The sequence below is a fragment of the Lethenteron reissneri genome, chromosome 72 (genome assembly GCF_015708825.2).
Source record: "Lethenteron reissneri isolate LAM-NWPU_2019-01 chromosome 72, ASM1570882v1, whole genome shotgun sequence".
NCBI lineage: Eukaryota > Metazoa > Chordata > Hyperoartia > Petromyzontiformes > Petromyzontidae > Lethenteron > Lethenteron reissneri.
This window is the reverse complement of record NC_083850.1, coordinates 3,954,586-3,974,757: the sequence shown is the minus strand read 5'-3', so window position 1 is coordinate 3,974,757 and position 20,172 is coordinate 3,954,586. Positions and strand designations below refer to the sequence as shown.

The 20,172-nt window shown below is 43.5% G+C and overlaps 1 pseudogene; it reads right to left on the bottom strand.

Annotated features, from left to right (window-relative positions):
* Window positions 1–6,777: 6,777 nt before the first annotated feature.
* The window catches only part of LOC133361330 (zinc finger protein 850-like), a 34,503-nt pseudogene continuing 21,108 nt past the window's right edge, over window positions 6,778–20,172 (bottom strand).

Here is a 20,172-nt window from a genome sequence, read left to right as displayed (position 1 = left end):
ACTCTCAGATTGAAGAAGAAGTCGCTGCTTTGCCATCGAATGGTTTCGTAGCTGCTGTAGTTGCTTCTGTTACTGTTATATACGCAGCATGTTGGTGTCCCGTGATGGGATAACGTCTTTGATCAAAAACTATGATCGAACCTACCAGACCAACGCCATCGATCGACGTCTTGGATATACTCTCACATTGTAAATTCTCACACTGTGAACTTTAACATTATGAACTTCAACAATGGTAACTTAAAAACATTCACAAATACATTTGAAAAATCTACAAATTACTGTAAACTAGTATGTGAACTCTAACAATATAACCTATGAGCTATACATTATAACGCTATACAATAACATTAGTGCTATAGATTAGAACAACCTACATTGAAGTGTGATTTTCGAATCGCATTCGAATTATTCGAATCACTCCGTGGTCCTCTTCGAATCACACTACAGTCGTAAGTATGTAACATGTATGTATGGAACATATCTGTTTGTAGTAAGTATATATGCATGTAACATGTATGTATGTAACATGGTACATGTATGCATGTAACATGTATGTATGTAACATGTATGTATGTAATATGGACGTGCGAACCAAGGGTGGGTTATGTGAAACGGAAGGTGCAGGATCAGGATGGGATTACAATTATTTGAATAACACTTTGGTGGTATTTGGATCAAGCTGTCCACTGCGGGATGAATGTTCCATCTCAATGGCATCACATAGCAATATTCAGTATGTATATATAAAAAAATTGCACAAACCCAAAATAAGCCCGTGCAATTATGAATCGTTACAATTGTAATGACTCGTTTGATAAAAGTAGTTGATCAAAGTTTGTTATCCCATCACGGAACACCACTGGAACTATTCTTTGGTTCTTTCGGTTAAGTCACGTCTAAAGATAAAATAATAAATTAAAATAATAGCATATTACGACGTTTCGATTGCAATACAAGCAATCATCATCAGGCATAAAAGAAATTGCAACAAAAATCTAACTCGAAAACTATAGACAGACATACAAGCAGACAGACATCACAAGGACACACAGAGAGAGGACACATATCGGCACAAAGAGAGGGGTCGTTTCTGTGACGGTCCCTTAAATATAGAGAGGGGGGGCGGGGACGGAGAGAGGGAGGGGGCAGATAAAATTAGCATATCAATGAGTGGACGGCAACGTGATGCTGCTGCGCAAGTAAGATTGTTGATAATAATTCGTCTGGACGTGGCACGTGCCTTGTTCTACTCGATCAACAAAAATTAGTACAATGTCCGTCATAAGGGAGTGCGTTTTCATTCATGAGTAGTCTTCGCTGATCCCCGATTATACAAACCAACACGCAGTTATGTTTACACAAAGTAAACTTTATTCGCTCAAACCTCAGCTCAGACATGATCATAGTATTCATTTCCAAAGACGTGTGGTGTCCCGCGAGAGCAGGGCCCGGCCACAAATAGCCGGGCAGCAGAAGCAGCATGTCCTTTAGATTGCACTCTCATACTCACAGGCCCTTTGGATTGTACCCGTTGGGTTGCACTCCCTCGTTGAGAAGGCCGCTCTCCTCCCTTTCTAAAGTTACATGCTAATTTCTCATGTGAACATCACTAGCCCCGGCCACTTCTTTATGACAAGAGGTCTACACCCATTTCAAACCTTTTAAAACATTCTGCCTCAGCAGCAGACCATGCTTTTACACATGACGGACGCTTGTGTTGCGCCTGAAACGTCGTGATTTATTGAATGCCTATGTGTCTTTTACTGAAATAACCAAAGAGTATATAATATTATAAACTATAACCTATCAATTATTACTCTGTAAAATACTATTAATTGTTAGTGTATAATCACGTAAATGGAGGTATGGGATTATAATCGCATACGAATCATTGAATCGCACTGTGCTCATATTAGAATCAGAATGTGGTAGTACGTATGGTAAGTGAATATGCAAACACGGGGGTAGGATATGCAGGATTAGAATCGAATTACAATTATTCGAATCCCACTCGTATTAGAATCACACTGTGCACTGTTGGATGAATGTGTCGTATCAATGGAATCGAATCGCTATATACAGTATATATACACGTACAAAGATTATAACAATCACACATTATAACATTTATACAACGCACATTATTTTAAAAACGCATTTAAACATTTCCATTCATTTTTTTTTTACTGAGAATGTCGTTGTCCATGTGGGGAGATGGAGCGCAGTGGATCGTATCGTCTAAGCTGCTTTTAGGAATCCGTGTGATACCCCAGTCACATCGCCTAACTCCAGTGACAGCACCTTACCCAAACTACATCTCCCCAACAAGGCAGCCTTACCGATGCTGTGTATTGTGTTTGTGGGATAACAGGGGTGTGTATTTTCCCATACGCCTTGCCCAAAACGACTGATTGTCCGCTTAACAGCCTAGCCTGTAAACCACCATTGGTGATAGTATTGTGTGAGAGCAGCTATTAAAGTCGCTTTGGCAAACGAGTTGGTGGCTGGCCAAACCATGCCTCGCTGTTTGTCTCCGGAGTGATGACGGATACCAACCAGACCAAGCGGAGACCATGTACCAAATCGGATTTTGGTAACTGATGTTAGAGTGATTGTATTGCAAGTGTGCTCACTACGCGTCTGTATGTGCTCACTCCCGAAGCTCGGCGATTTTTGGCAACGCCACGGGGCTGCATTCACTTTAAATCGAAGACAATGGAGGGCATGGGGAGCGTGTTTTTCCATTTATTCAAAATAAGCGCATAATTACACACTGAGATGCACTTACATATTCATGCATGAAGCACAATGGGCACATTACCCTTCGGTATGTTAATATACATGCAGATTGTGCCTTCCAAAATTAACAATCGAATGCAAATATCCTGAAAGACAAAGGATTGGATCCTAGGGGGGGAGTTATAAGGCGGCTCAGAAGCAGAGCTCAATGCCATTTCGAGAGGGAACTTGATGAGGTTGGACGCTCGACTCGTCGCTCTGCTGATCGTCCTTCAAGCGCGAGACAACGCAGCCTGGCGAGCACAATTGCTGTGTCGACAGTTAGGCGACTTTGCGTCGGGAGAGTTCGTGGCGACATCTTCAGACGGGTTCCAGACATCGATATACCGTTAATCTCCAAGTAAGTGTCTATTTTCGCGGATAAACTCGTTCTTGTTTTAGCAGTTAACTAAATCCAAAACTCAACGCTAAACATCCTTGCCGATAGCGTACTTTTGACTCGATAACACCGCTACTGTTACTACGCTCACATGGAGCAGAGACGCTCTCCACAGCCTCACGCACACGGGGGCAAGGAACCATTCAATTGCTCTGTGTGTGGGAAGTCCTTTTCACGGCAATCAAGTCTTCAGAGACACCAGAGAACACACACGGGCGAGAAGCCGTTCCTGTGCTCTGTGTGTGGGAAGGCATTTGCACAGGCATCAACTCTTCAAAATCATCAGAGAACACACACGGGCGAGAAGCCATTCTTGTGCTCTGTGTGTGGAAAGGCATTTGCACAATCATCAACTCTTCAAAACCATCAGAGAACACACACGAGCGATAAGCCATTCCTGTGCTATGTGTGTGGGAAGACATTTGTACGGTCATCAACTCTTTAAAATCATAAGAAAACACACGGGTGAGAAGCCATTCTTGTGCCCTGTGTGTGGGAAGGCTTTTTCACAGTCGTCAACTCTTAAAAGGCATCAGAAGGTCCACAACGATAGGAAACTGAAATCAAAAGCTGAAGTTCAAGGTGCTGCATTGAGTCCTGAAGAATTTTCCACCCTCGATCCCATGCAGTTGGATCCCGAGAGATGGCTGGATGTAATGGAGTGGCTCGAGAGTCAACCAGAGAGCTCGGGGTGACTGAAAAAATATTACGTCATGTGGTTATATCTATTAAGCCGTATCGAGTACTTTTGTGTATAATTTTGACCATTTTAGTTTAATGACGTGCCCAGTGGTGGTTTGTAATGTTATCGGATTACTTGCCGAAGTGGTGTGATGAGCACTGGCTGTGAGAGGGTTCAATTGTAGTCGTTATGTGTTCCTATTGAGCTAAAGTTAAAATGCGTCTGTAGGTACATCTTTACTTAACATTTTAAACGTTTTTTTTCAAGTATAAAGCTTTTTTTTATTGGTTTCAGGATGTACATTGATGACGCGTTCGTTGGATATATGGCCTTGACTTCAACATAGACCCACAGTGAACAAATGTGGTGAACTAATAAGGAAATCATGGGGAATGATACTTTAACTCTTTGGTATTCCTGGAACGGAAATGGTTTGCATTGTACTGGAAATGTAATAAATATTCCCTTCGAGTTTTGACGTGAAATTATTGCAGATGAATAAAAACGTATTTTTAACAAATGTTTGTCCGGTCTTTATTTTATAATGTTCCTAGCAAAAACATGTTAAGCTAATTTCAGGTGGAGGATCTTTGTCACACAAGTGTGCCCTTACCCGGCAGCATCTTGGCTGTCTACTCGATTAACACGTGTTCCTTGAGGGGAAAGGTCCCCGTTGTTAATCGTTTCTCAACGTACCAGTCCCTAATCCCGAAGTATGCTGGGAATAAACTGTACTCTGTAACATGTGAACTGTAATACTATAAACGATAACACTAAACATTAAAGCAATCATTGGAAGGACGTAATAAACCATTTCGATACACATTAGGGTGTGTAGAATAATACATGGTGTTATATTAAAATGTATAAGGTATAGGTTGGTTTACAGCATTACAGTATATAATTTAATGTTGGTCTATCTATGGCAGTATATAGTACGGTATATGCTCGTGTGATGTAAGAGAATAAAGTTTAGATGGAAGCATATTATATAATTTTCACGACGTAGAATTGTAATGTATTACTTGCTGTAACTCAGCTTATTGTAGAGTATAGTAAGTATACTGATGGTGCTATGCAGTTTATACTTTAGTTTTTTATGTAGTTTATACTTTAGTTTTCTACGTGGTTGTTGAGTAACTGCAGCTACATATCATTAACATTCCTTTCCTTTGTTACTGTTAATCCCTGCACCCCCCATTGGTGCTGCTGATCCTGCATAATGCATGGGCATAATATGACTTTGAAACCCCCCCGCCCACCTCCTACGCATTTCCATGAATATGCTAAATTCCTCTTCATATGCACATTCTTTTTGTTAAGGCGCTCTTCCACCTCCAACGCAGCTTATATATAAGCTCCTAGCTTGGTAGTGTCTCATTCTTCACCTGAAGACGGCTGCTTGCGTTGTAGCCGAGACGTAGTGAGAATTATTTTATTTTTATTATTTTATTACTTCCCTTCTACGTGACTTTACCGAAAGAACCAAGAAGAAGACTATAAAGTAGTGTTTAAATTTAGAACCATATAAACGGAGGCAAGGTATTATTATCTCAGAAGCATTAGAATCGGTGTGGTCGTATTAGAATCACACTCTGCTCATATGTATATATGGTCTACGTGCAAGGATCGGATACAATTATTAAAATTACAACACGGTCGTATTACAATCACGATTTCTCAAACTGCAACACTCAAGTGACAGAACAAAAAAAGCCTAAAAAAAGAACAACAAAGGATAAATTAAAAAAAGGTCACCACACGCATGTTAGTAGCTGTTAGAAGAAGACAACACCTAGCACCTTCAACTCTACACATTGTACAGCCCCAAAGAACCAACTCGTAAATGTGGCGGTATTTGACAGCCTTTGAACATCTTACTTTTGTTCTCGATTAATGAAGACATTCTTGGCAAATGCTATCACTTTCGCTCGTAATTTGCCTCCTACTTATTGGTCTCAGTTTTCGAGAACCAACAAAATATATGTGATGTCCTCAATTTTTCCAAGCTGCACAATTCACGGTTGCAGACTGCTTTGAACAGCCAAATGTTATCACAGTAAACAATTCGGACCACAGCAGGACACTCAATCTCGAGCATCTGCGAAGCAACGATATGAGCGGGCTAAGACCTGCAGGTTTATTCGAGTGTTGACGTTATTTTAGCTATATAGTTAAGTACACTGTATGTGATAAGAATTCGTAGACATGGAAGGTGTCTTGTTCTCCTTAATCAACACAAATTATGCCAAATTACGTCATAAATATGTGAGCTAATTATCCGGTAGTATTCGCTAAACACTGTTGGCACTAACCTACACTAAGTTATGTTTAAACAAAGTCAACTTAAGTCGCTCATATCTCAGCTCAGGATCATCTCAATTATTTCCATAGACGTGTAGGGTCCCACGAGAGCAGAGTCGGCGTGCAAACAGCCGGGCGGCAGTTGGAGCAGAAGCCGCTGCTTTGCCATCGAACGGTTTCGTAGCTGCCGTAGTTGCTTCTGTTACTGTTATATACGCAGCTTGTTGATGTCCCGTGAACCAAGAAGAAGAGGACCACGTTGTTATTATACTAATATTGATGCTATTCTAAACCGAGCACCTCCCAGTTTGCATTTACGATTCCCAATGCGCATCTACATATAACATACACTCTAGCTCAGTGTAATTATAATACTACCATAGTGTTATTCTAATAATTTTCATCCGATTCCTAATCCTGCACGCCCCAGTTCGCATATCCGACCCCCCCGCGTCGCAAGTCCAAATGGCATGCATACACATTACATACATACGGGCAAAGTTCACATGCCCGTCCACTATTACACATATGTAGAGAAGTTCCCAGGACGCACTCGGAGACGAATTTGAGGTTTAAGTTCGTTCGCCGAGGGTTTATTAAAGTTATTGACCTACACACAGTCGGCTGCCCCGTGCTGCCTCCTCTGCGCCGGCCGTGGGCTCAGCCAACACGGCCGGCCGAGGAGCGCAGCCACCTCCAGCCCTGGCGCTGCGCTCTTTCCTATCCCGACTCCCTTGCCCCTGGCTCCCCGTTCCACCTGACTCCGAGCCCCGACTTCAGCACAGACCCCGATTACGACACGGGCTCTACTTTCTGCAAACCGCTAATGAAAAGAACACAAGGCGGTGTAAATACGTGCTTCCATTGGCGGTCGGGGACAGGGCATGCTTGTTTGCCCACAGGTGCCACCGGGTATATCCCGTTGTTGCTCAGTCAATGCAAGGTACGGTAAAAGTCATAGAGGAGAAATGGCTGCAGTGTGTAACGAATGTATTTAGGAAGTCGCCGTTGGTTCATCCACCCATTCCGCCTCAAGACTTATGTCCGTCCCCACCCAGACAGCTCATCCCCATGTCCTGTACAGCCCAAGTCTGGTGTGTCCGACGTGGTGGGGCACTCGGCAATGGAAACCGTACGCCAAATGAAATGTGTTGTGGCGCCCACAGTTTCTGACCCCCTGAGGCCCGGGGTGCCTCAAGGATCCGCCACGTGCGAGGAACCGGTGCCTGGAGCCTGGTCAAATTCTTCAAAAGAAGCCAGGGACCTGCCTAATCCTTCAAGGCTGTGGTGCGAACCCTTGACGCCCCAACATGCACAAGATTCTACCATGGGCGTGCACCCGGCGTCGAGAACCAGGTCAAAATGCGCAAGGTTGCGCTTGTAGGCTCCACGCCCAATATCAATGCTGTATATTGATATTCGGTGCCATTGCGATGGAACATTCTACCAGCAGTGGGCAGCTTGATTCTAATACGACCATGGTGCGATTTTAATAATTTTGATGCGATTCTAAATCTGGCACCACCCAGGCCGCATTTACGACTCCCGATGTGCATCTACATATAACATACATTCTATCTCAGTGTAATTCTAATACTACCATAGTGATATTCTAGTCATTTTAATCCGATCATAATCCTGCACCCCCCAATTCGCATATCCGAGCACCGGTTCGCATATTACATGCATACGAGCACAGTTCGCTTGCACGTACGCTATACATACATATGCGCAGAGTGTGATTTTAATACAATCACGTTGAAATTCTACTGCTTGTAATGAGATTATAATACCGTACCTCTGTTTTTGGTGTTATAAATGATTAAACTAGTTTATAGTATTTTAATGTTTCGACGTTATCGTTTATAGTGTTACAGTTCACATGTCTTAGCGTACAGGATTCCCTGTATACTTGATGATTAGGGACCGTAACGTTGTGAATCGATTAATAATGGGGCCCTTTCCCCTCCAGGAACACATGTTAATGGGGAGACTGCCGGTTAAGGGCAGAATAAATAAACGGACACACATTTGTTAAAAAAAACTTTTTGATTCATCTGCAATCATTTTTAAGTCAAAACTCGAACCGAATGTATTATGTCCTATGTTCAAACAGTTACAATACAATGTAAACCATATCCGTTCCAGGAATACCAACGCGTTAAAGTATCATTCCCCATGATTTCCTTATTAGTTCACCACATTTGTTCAGTGCGTCTATGTTGAAGGCAAGGCCATATATCCAACGAACGCGTCATCAATGTACATCCTTAAATCGGTTATCTAAAGTCGATTAATACCAACCAAAAAAAGCTATATGCTTGAAAAAACCCGTTTAAAATGTTGAGAAAAGATCTGAAGATGCATTCCAACTTTAGCTCAACAGGAAGACTTAAACACTACAATATTGTCCGGAATTGAATCATATCACAACCACTGCTCATCACGCCACTTCGGCAAGTAATCCGATAACATTACTAACCACCATTGTGCACGTCATTAAACTCTGACAAAAACTGTAAAACTAACAAATATTACCTGACGTAATATTTGTTCAGTCATCCCTGACTCTCGGTTTGATCGTCGAGCCATTCCATTACATCCAGCCATTTCTCGGGATCCAACTGCATGGGATCGAGGGTGGAAAATTCTTCAGGACTCAATGCAGCACCTTGAACTTCAGCTTTTGATTTCGGTTTCCTATCATTGTGGACCTTTTGATGCGTGTTAAGATTTGACGACTGTGAAAATGCCTTCCCACACACAGATCACAGGAATGGCTTCTGGCCCGTGTGTGTTCTCTGGTGACTCTGAAGATGTGATGAGTGTGCAAATGCCTTCACACACACAGGGCACAGGAATGGCTTCTCGCCTGTGTGTGTTTTCTCATGAGCTTGAAGAGTTGACGACTGTGCAAATGCCTTCCCACACACAGAACACAGGAATGGCTTCTCGCCCGTGTGTGCTCTCTGATGAATCTGAAGATGTGATGAGTTTGCAAATTTCTTCCCACACACAGGGCACAGGAATGGCTTCTCACCCGTGTGTGTTCTCTGGTGTCTCTTAAGACTTGATGACCATGAAAATGACTTCCCACACACAGAGCAATTGAATGGCTTCTTTCCTCCGTGTGCGTGGGGCTGTGGAGAGCGTCTCTGCTCCATGTGAGCGTAGTAACAGCAGCGGTGTTATCGAGTCAAAAGTTCGCTATAGGCCGCAAGGATGTTTAGCGTTGAGTTTTGGATATCGTTAACTGCTAAAACAAGAACGACACTCGCGTCGAACCGAGACGCAAAACAATCCCGCTAATTTGACGACGAACACGTTTAAGAGTTTATCCGCGAAAATAGACACTTACTTGGAGTTTCACGGTATTTCGATGTCTGGAACCCATCTGAAGATGTCGCCACGAACTCTCCCGACGCAAAGTCGCCTAACTGTCGACACAGCAATTGTGCTCGCCAGGCTGCGTTGTCTCGCGGTTGAAGGGCGATCAGCAGAGCGACGAGTCGAGCGTCCAAACTCATCAAGTTCCCTCTCGAAATGGCATTGAGCTCTGCTTCTGAGCCGCCTTTTAACTCCCCCCCTAGGATCCAATCCTTTGTCTTTCAAGATATTTGCATTCGATTGTTAATTTTGGAAGGCACAATCCGCATGTCTATTAACATACCGAAGGGTAATGTGCCCATTGTGCTTCATGCATGAATATGTAAGTGCATCTCAGTGTGTAATTATGCGCTTATTTTGAATAAATGGAAAAACACGTTCCCCATGCCCTCCATTGTCCTCGATTTAAAGTGAATGCAGCCCCGTGGCGTTGCCAAAACCGCCGAGCTTCGCGAGTGAGCACGTACAGACGCGTAGTGACCACACTTGCAATACAATCACTCTAACATCAGTTACCAAAATCCGATCTGGTACACCACTCCTGTTTATCCTGTGCATGGACACGATCACTGCCGACCTGCACACGCCCCTGCCATGGTCAATTCTCTACGCGGATGACGTCCTCCTCTCAGATGAAGAGAGAGGAAAAGTCGAAAGACAAACGCGCATGTGGTAAGAACGTTTGGACGAAAACGGGATGAGGTTCAACATCAAAAGACGGAGTATATGGAGTGTGGCCCCCAAACCGACGGCACCATCAGCATTGACGGAGAAGATCTGAAGAAAGTGACGGACTTCAAGTACCTGGGTTCCACCATCAGCTCAGATGGTAGCATCACGACTGATGTGAGGTCACGAGTCAATGCGGCATGGATGAAGTGGAGGCAAGTCACCGGAGTCCTCTGTGATAGGAAAATGCCGGATAGGCTGAAGGGAAAAATTTACAAGACCATCGTCCGACCGGTGGCACTCTATGGATCCGAGTGCTGGCCAGCCACAACTGTACACGAACAAGCTCTCCACACCATGGAGATGAGGATGCTCAGATGGAGCCTCGGACTCACTCGATGGGATCGTGTCATGAACGAAGACGTTCGGAATCGACTTGGTGTGGCCCCCATTGCGGACAAGATGCTTGAGGCAAGGCTTCGGTGGTACGGCCATGTGATGCGAAGTGAAGAGTCATCAGTGGCCAAGACTGCCATGTGTATTGAGCCAGAGGGCCGCCGTCCACGCGGACGTCCGAAGAAGCGATGGATGGATCGAATAAAGGAAAACATAAAGACGGTCAACGCATCCCCTGAAGATGCCCTGGACCGAGCCAAATGGGGAAGACAATGCCGAAAAGCGGACCCTGCGCCACAGCGGGAACAACGCTAGGAAGAAGATTACCTATTGGATTTCACTCCCTCGTCGAGAAGGCCGCTCTCTTCCTTTTCTAAAGTTACATGCTAATTTCTCTGCATTCACTTTAAATCGAGGACAAAGTTTTTATTCAAAATAGACGCACAATTACACACTGAGATGCACTTACATATGCATGCATGAAGCACAATGGGCACATTACCCTTCGGTATGTTAATAGACATGCGGATTGTGCCTTCCAAAATTAACAATCAAATGCAAATATCCTGAAAGACAAAGGATTGGATCCTAGGGGGGGAGTTATAAGGCGGCTCAGAAGCAGAGCTCAATGCCATTTCGAGAGGGAACTTGATGAGGTTGGAGTGACTGAAAAAATATTACGTCATGTGGTTATACCTATTAAGCCGTATCGAATACTTTTGTGTGTAATTTTGACCATTTTAGTTTTATAGTTTTTTTGAGATTTTAATGACGTGCACAGTGGTGGTTTGTAATGTTATCGGATTACTTGCCGAAGTGGTGTGATGAGCACTGGCTGTGAGAGGGTTCAATTGTAGTCGTTAGGTGTTCCTGTTGAGCTAAAGTTGGAATGCGTCTGTAGGTAAATCTTTACTCAACATTTTAAAGATTTTTTGTCATGTGTATGGCTTTTTTTGATTGGTATTAATCGATTTTAGATAGCTGATTTCAGGATGTGCATTGATGACGCGTTCGTTGATATATGGCCTTGACTTCAACATAGACGCACAGTGAACAAATGTGGTGAACTAATAAGGAAATCATGGGGAATGATACTTTAGCGTTGGTATTCCTGGAACGGATATGGTTTACATTGCACTGTAACTGTTTGAACATAGGACATAATACATTCGGTTCGAGTTTTGACTTAAAAATGATTGCAGATGAAGAAAAAGTTTTTTTTAACAAATGTGTGTCCGTTTATTTATTCATATCAACAACGTGTTTTAAGCGAGTTTCAGGTGGAGGATCTTCGTCACACATCTGCCCTTAACAGACATCATGTTGGCTGTCTCTCCACTAACATGTGTTCCTGGAGGGGAAAGGGCCCCATTATTAATCGATTCACAACGTTACGGTCCCTAATCATCAAGTACACAGGGAATCCTGTACGCTAAGACACGTGAACTGTAACACTATAAACGATAACACGAAACATTAAAATACTATAAACTAGTTTAATCATTTATAACACCAAAAACAGAGGTACGGTATTATAATCTCATTTCAAGAATGAGAATTACAATGTGATTGTATTAGAATCACACTCTGCGCATATGAATGTATAGTGTACGTGCAAGCGAACTGTGCTCGTATGTACGAATGTAATATGCATCTATGGCCTTTGGACATGCGAACCGGTGGTCGAATATGCGAATTGGGGGGTGCAGGATTATGATCGGATTAAAACGATTAGAATATCACTTTGGTAGTATTAGAATAACACTGAGCTAGAATGTATGTTAAATGTAGATGCACATCGGGAGTCGTTAATGCGGCCTGGATAGTGCCAGATTTAGAATCGCATCAAAATTATTAAAATCGCACCATGGTGGTATTAGAATCAAGCTGCCCACTGCTGGTAGAATGTTCCATCTCAATGGCACCGAATAGCAATATACAGCATTGATATTGCGCGTGGAGCCTACAAGCGCAACCTTGCGCATTTTGACCTGGTTCTCGACGCCCGTCCCGCGCCCATGGTGAAATCTTGTGCATTTCGGGGCGTCAAGGGCTCGCACCACAGCCTTGAAGGATTAGGCAGGTCCCTGACTTCTTTTGAAGAATATGACCAGGCTCCAGGCATCGGTTCCTCGCACGTGGCGGATCCCTGAGGCACCCCGGGCCTCAGGGGCTCAGAAACTGTGGGCGCCACAACACATTTCCTTTTGGCGTACGGTTTCCGTTGCCGAGTGCCCCACCACGTCGGACACACCAGACTTGGGCTCTACAAGACATGGGGATGAGCTGTCCGGGTGGGGACGGACATAAGTCTTGAGGCGCGATGGGTGGACGAACCAACGGCGACGTCCTAAATACATTCGTACACACTGCAGCCATTTCACCTCTATGACTTCTACCGTACCTTGCAATTGACTGAGCAACTTAGGGATATACCCGGTGGCACCTGTGGGCAAACAACCATGCCCTGTACCCGACCGCCCATGGAAGCACGTGTTTCCACCACCCCGTGTTCTTTTCATTAGCGGCTTGCAGAAGGGAGAGCCCGTGTCGTAATCGGTGTCTGTGCTGAAGTCGGGGCTCGGAGTCAGGTGGAACGGGGAGCCAGGGGCAAGGGAGTCGGGATGGGAAAGAGCGCAGCGCCAGGGCTGGAGGTGGCTGCGCTCCTCGGCCGGCCGTGTTGGCTGAGCCCACGGCCGGCGCAGAGGAGGCAGCACGGGGCAGCCGACTGTGTCGGGGGCACCAGTGGGACCGAGCCCGGCAGCCCTCACCCCTGGGAAGTTGGTGCACCTGGTGTATGTCAATAACTTTAATAAACCCTCGGCGAAAGCCCTTACACCTCACATTCGTCTCCGAGTGCGTCCTTGGAACTTCTCTACATATGTATAATAGTGTACGGGCATGTGAACTGTGCTCGTATGTATGTAATGTGTATGCATGCCATTTGGACTTGCGAACCGGGGGTCGGATATGCGAACTGGGGCGTGCAGGATTAGGAATCGGATGAAAATTATTAGAATAACACTATGGTAGTATTAGAATACTACGAGCTAGAGTGTATGTTACATGTAGATGCGCATTGGGAGTCGTAAATGCAAACTGGGAGGTTCTCGGCTTAGAATGTCATCAAAATGAGTATAGTAACAACGTGGTCCTATTTGAATCACGCTATCAACAGCTGCTGATGTTCGGGTGGCGGCCGTCGATTCGGGCTCTGCTCTTTCTTTCTTCCCCTGCATGGTGACGCGGGACGCAGCATCTCTGTAGGTGATGTTGCTGGTGCCGCAGTTGCTGCTGCTGCCGCTGTTGCTGCTGCCGCTGTTGCTGCTGCTGCCGCTGTTGCTGCTGCTGCAGTTGCTGCTGTTGTTGCTGGTACTGTTGTTGCTGGTACTGTTGCTGCTTAAGTTTCAGTGGTGTTCCGTGATAGGATAACAAACTTTGATCAAATACTCTTATCAAACGAGTCGTTACAATTGTAACGAATCATAATTGCACGGGCTTATGTTGGGTTTGTAAGATAATTCTATATTTACATACTGAATATTGCTATTTGATGCCATTGAGACAGAACATTCACCCTGCAGTGGACAACTTGATCCTAATACCACAAAAGTGTTATTCAAACAATTTTAATCCCATCCTGATCCTGCACCTTCCGTTTCACATATCCCACCCTTGGTTCGCACGTCCATATTACATACATAAATGTTACATGCATGCATGTTACATGCATGCATGTAACATGTTACATACATACATGTTACATGCATACATGTTACATACAGACATATTACATTCATGCATATTACATACAGACATGTTACATACTCACGAGCATAGTGTGATTCTTAGAGGACCACGGTGTGAAGCTAAGAATTCGAATATCACACTTCAATGTACGGTGTTCTAATCTGTAACACTAGTTTATTATGTTATTTTATAGCGTTATAATGTATCGCTCATAGCTTATATTGTGAGAGATCACAACATTATAGTTTACTATAACACTAGTTTGTAGTGTTATTTTAAAGCGTTACAATGTTTAGCTTACAGTTTAAAGGTTGAATTGTTAGAGTTTATAATGTTAGAGTATACAATGTGAGTTTAAAATCTGAGAGTTTGTGAACGTGCCCTGTTCTCGTGGGACCCGACACGGATGTGGAAATAATTGCTATGATCATGTCTGAGCTGAGATGAGCGACTAATGTTTACTTTGTTTAATCATAACTGTGTGTAGGTGAGTGCAATCGGGGCTTAGTGAATACTACTCATGAATGAACTCATACTTCTTTCGGATTTAAATTGAAATTCTGTTGGTAGAACAAGTCGCCTGCCTTTTCTAGACGAATTGTTATCTTCAAGTGCGTCCGTAAATAAACTGCTAAAATACACAGCATAGGGAAGGCTGCCTTGTTGGGGAGATGTAGTTTGGGTAAGGCGCTGTGGCCGGGTGATGACACGGATTCTGAAACAATGGAGTTAAACACTCGCTGCTTGGCCCCGTCGACAGCAGCGAAGGCTGTCATATACCGCCCCATTTACGAGTTGGCTCTTTGGGGCTGTATGTGAATAGTTGAAGGTGCTAGGTGTTGTCTTCTTCTAACAGCTACTAACGTGCGTGTGTTGTCTGTTTTTAGGATTTGTCTATTGATGTTGTTCTTTTCATTGCGGCGTTTTTTTGTTGAGTTCTGTCACTTGAGTGTTGCAGTTTGTTTAAGAATTCGTCACGTGAGCGTGGTGTTTTGCTTGTGGGAATTTCGCTTTGTCACAATTTGTGATTGTTATAAAATTGTAAAGATTCATAATCTCATGAGTTAAGAATGGGTTTGTGCGTGATTCTTATACGATCACACTGTGATTCTAATGCTTCTAATGATATTATAATACCTTACCTCCGTTTATATGTTTATAAATTAAAACACTAGTTAATAATCGTTTAAATAATCGTTTAGTGTTATAGTTTATAGTATTACAGTTTACATGGTATAAAGTAGAGTTTATCCCCGGTACGTTGATGAAAGATTAACTGCGGGGAACTTTCTCCTCAAGGAACACGTGTTAATCGGTAGACAGCCAAGATGCTGCCGGTTAAGGGCACACTTGTGTGACGGAGATCCTCCACCTGAAATTCTCTTAACATGTTTTTGCTAGGAACATTATAAAATAAAGAACTGACAAACATTTGTTAAAAATACGTTTTTATTCATTTGCAATAATTTTACGTCAAAAGTCGAAGGCAATATTTATTACGTCATATGTTCACACATTTCCATTAGAATGCAAACCATTTCCGTTCCAGGAATACCAAAGCGTAAAAGTTTCATTCCCCATGATTTCCTTATTAGTTCACCACATGTGTTCACTGTGGGTCTATGTTGAAGTCAAGGCCATATATCCAACGAACGCGTCATCAATGTACATCCTGAAAACCGGCTATCTAAAGTCGATTAATACCAATCAAAAAAAGCTATATACTTGAAAAAGAACCCGTTTAAAATGTTGAGTAAAGATGTACCATCATACGCATTCCAACTTTAGCTCAACAGGAACACTTAACGACTACAATTGAACCCTCTCACAACCAGTGATCATCACACCACTTCGGCAAGTAATCCGATAACATTACAAACCACCACTGTGCACGTCATTAAACTCTCAAAAACTGTAAAACTAAAATGGTCAAAATTAAACACAAAAGTACTCGATACGGATTAAAAGGTATAACCACATGACATAATATTTTTTCAGTCACTCCGAGCTCTCTGGTTGACTCTCGAGCCACTCCATTACATCCAGCCATCTCTCGGGATCCAACTGCATGGGATCGAAGGTGGAAACTTCTTCAAGACTCATTGCAGCACCTTGAATTTCAGCTTTTGATTTCAGTTTCCTATCATTGTGGACCTTCTGATGCCTGTTCATGTTTGATGAGTGTGCAAATGACTTCCCACACACAGAGCACAGGAATGGCTTCTCGCCCGTGTGTGTTTTCTGGTGACTCTGAAGATGTGATGACTGTGCAAATGCCTTTCCACACACAAGGCACAGGAACGGCTTCTCGCCCGTGTGTGTTCTCTGATGACTCTGAAGATGTGATGAGTGTGCAAATGTCTTCCCACACACAGGGCACAGGAACGGCTTCTCGCCCGTGTGCGTTCTCTGATGAGTTTGAAGAGTTGTCGATTGTGCAAATGTCTTCCCGCACACAGGGCACAGGAATGGCTTCTCGCCCGTGTGTGTTCTCTGGTGACTCTGGAGATGTGATGAGTGTGCAAATGTCTTCCCACACACAGGGCACAGGAATGGCTTCTCGCCCGTGTGTGTTCTCTGATTACTCTGAAGATGTGATGAGTTTGCAAATTTCTTCCCACACACAGGGCACAGGAATGGCTTCTCGCCCGTGTGTGTTCTCTGATGACTCTGAAGATGTGACGAGTGTGCAAATGTCTTCCCACACACAGAACACAGGAACGGCTTCTCGCCCGTGTGTGTTCTCCTGTGTCTCTGAAGATGTGATGTCCGTGAAAATGCCTTCCCACACACAGAGCAATTGAATTGCTTCTTGCCTCCGTGTGCGTGGGGCTGTGGAGAGCGTCTCTGCTCCATGTGAGCGTAGTAACAGCAGCGGTGTTATCGAGTCAAAAGTAGGCTATCGGCCGCAAGGATGTTTAGTTTTAGATTTTGTTAACTGATAAAACAAGAACGACACTCGCGTCTAACCGAGATGCAAAAAAATCTCGCTAATGTGACGGCGAACACGTTTAAGAGTTTAATCGCGAAAATAGACACTTACTTGGAGATTCACAGTATATCGATGTCTGGAACCCGTCTGAAGATGTCGCCACGAACTCTCCCGACGCAAAGTCGCCTAACTGTCGACACAGCAATTGTGCTCGCCAGGCTGCGTTGTCTCGCGGTTGAAGGGCGATCAGCAGAGCGACGAGTCGAGCGTCCAACCTCATCAAGTTCCCTCTCGAAATGGCATTGAGCTCTGCTTCTGAGCCGCCTTATAACTCCACCCCCTAGGATCCAATCCTTTGTCTTTCAGGATATTTGCATTCGATTGTTAATTTTTGAACGTACAATCCGCATGTTTATTAACATACCGAAGAGTAATGTGCCCATTGTGCTTCATGCATGAATATGTAAGTGCATCTCAGTGTGTAATTGTGCGCTTATTTTGAATAAATGGAAAAACTTTGTCCTCGATTTAAAGTGAATGCAGAGAAATTAGCATGTAACTTTAGAAAAGGAAGAGAGCGGCCTTCTCGACGAGGGAGTGGAACCCAATAGGTAATATTCTTTTACAGCGTTACAATGGATAAGTTGTAGTTCATAGGTTATAATGCTATGTTTCACTATGATAGAGCTTAAGATGTGAGAGTATACAATATCAGAGTTGATCAAATGCGACGATCAAGGGCGTCAATCGGGTGAGTTTAATCAGAGGCTTTAATCAAAGGCGTCATCCCATCACGGAACACCACCTCCCTGCGTATATCACAGCAACAGAAGCAACTACAGCAACAACAGCAGCAGCGACAACAACAGCAGCAACATCACATTTCGAGGGCGACGCAGCTACTTCCGATTCCGAGTGGGGACCTGCTCTCGCAGGACCCCACACGTCTTTGGAAATGATTGCGATGATCATGTCTGAGCTGAGAATTAGGTCACTCAAGATTACTTTGTTTAACCATAACTTTAGGTAGGTTAGTGTCATCGGGGCTGTGTGAATACTACTCATGAATGAAATCACACTCCTGTATGACCGACATTGTACTAATTTTGGTTGATCGAGTAGAACAAGGCACGTGCCATGTCCAGACGAATTCTTATCAACAACAGTGTCCTTAAATATGATGCTAAAATAAATGTTAACACTGGATTAAACGTGCACCTCTTAACCCCTCCCTCGCATTTACGACTAATGATTTGCATTTGCACATAACATACATTCAAGCACAGTAAAATGCTAATACTACTATATTGTTATTCTAAAATGTGAATGCGATTCTTGCCCTGTACCCCCCACAGTTCACATATCCGACCGCCGGTTCGATTGAACAGATAATTTACATACATATGTGTAGAGTGCGATTTTAATATTTCGAATGAGATTAAAATACCGTACATCCGTTTATGTTGTTATAAATTATAAAAACCAGTTAGTTTATGGTCGTTTCATGTTCAGTGTCATTGTTTATAGTGTTATCAGTTTACATGTTTTTAAGTACAGGTGATCCACGGTATACTTCGGGATTCGGGACCGGAATGTTGAGAAACGATTTACAACGAGGAAATTTCCCCACCAGAGCGCAAGCCGCTAATTAAAAGAACTCGGGCCGGCAGGAACACGTGCTTCCATGGGCAGGGTGGGGACAGGGCATGGTTGTATTGCCCACAGGTGCCACCGGTAAAATCGCCCAAGTTGCTCCGCCCATGGCGGGGTCAGGTAGAGGTCATAGAGGTGGGTGATGTAAAGACAGTGCGTCAACTAAGGGACAAGTGGTGACAACAAGATAGAGAGAGTTCGAGAAGGGAAGGCGAGACCAAGTGTGGGCGGAGGTTCACGCCGAGAATGAGAGAGGGGGAGGAACGAGGTTTGGGGCTGTGTTGGCTGGTTGCTGTCTCGTCGTCGTCGTTGCTATATCGTGACGCCTGGGGTCTTAAACCGCGTTAAAGGCTAAATAAAAGAACACTCTGCAGTATGAGTTCGGAGTCATTACAATTGTAACAATTCATTATTTCACGGGCTATTATTGAGTTTCTGCGATTATTTTATCAATATTCATACTGAATATTTCTATTTGATGCCATTGAAATGGAACATTCATCCAGCAGTGGGCAGCTTGATCCTAATACCACTAAAGTGTTATTCAAATAATTTTTATCCCATCCTGATCCTGCACCTTCCGCTTCACATATCCCACCATTGGTTGTCACGTCCAAATTACATACATACGTGTTACATACATACATGTTACATACTTACGAGCATAGTGTGATTCGAAGAGGACCACGGAATGATGATAATAATTCGATTGAGATTCAAATATAACACTTCTTTGTACGGTTTGCTAATCTATAACACTAGTTAATAATGTTCTTTTATAGCGTTTTAATGTATAGCTCATAGGTTATATTGTTAAAGTTCACAAATTTAGAGTTTACTTTAACACTTGTTTACGGTAATTTTTATATTCTTCAAATGTATATGTTAATGTTTTTAAATTATATTGTTGGAGTTCAAATTGTTAACGTTCACAGTGTGAGAGTTAACAATGTTAGAGTATATCAAAGGCGTCGATCGAGAGCGTTGATCTGATAGGTTTGTTCAGAGTTTTTTTTTATATAAGCCGTTATCCTCTTACGGGACACCGACATGCTGCGTATATAACAGTAACAGAAGCAACTACGGCAGCTACGAAACCGTTCGATGGCAGAGCAGCGACTTCTGCTTCTGCTCCAACTGCTGCCCGGCTGTTTGCACGCCGACTCTGCTCTCGTGGGACCCCACACGTCTATGGAAATAATTGAGATGATCCTATCT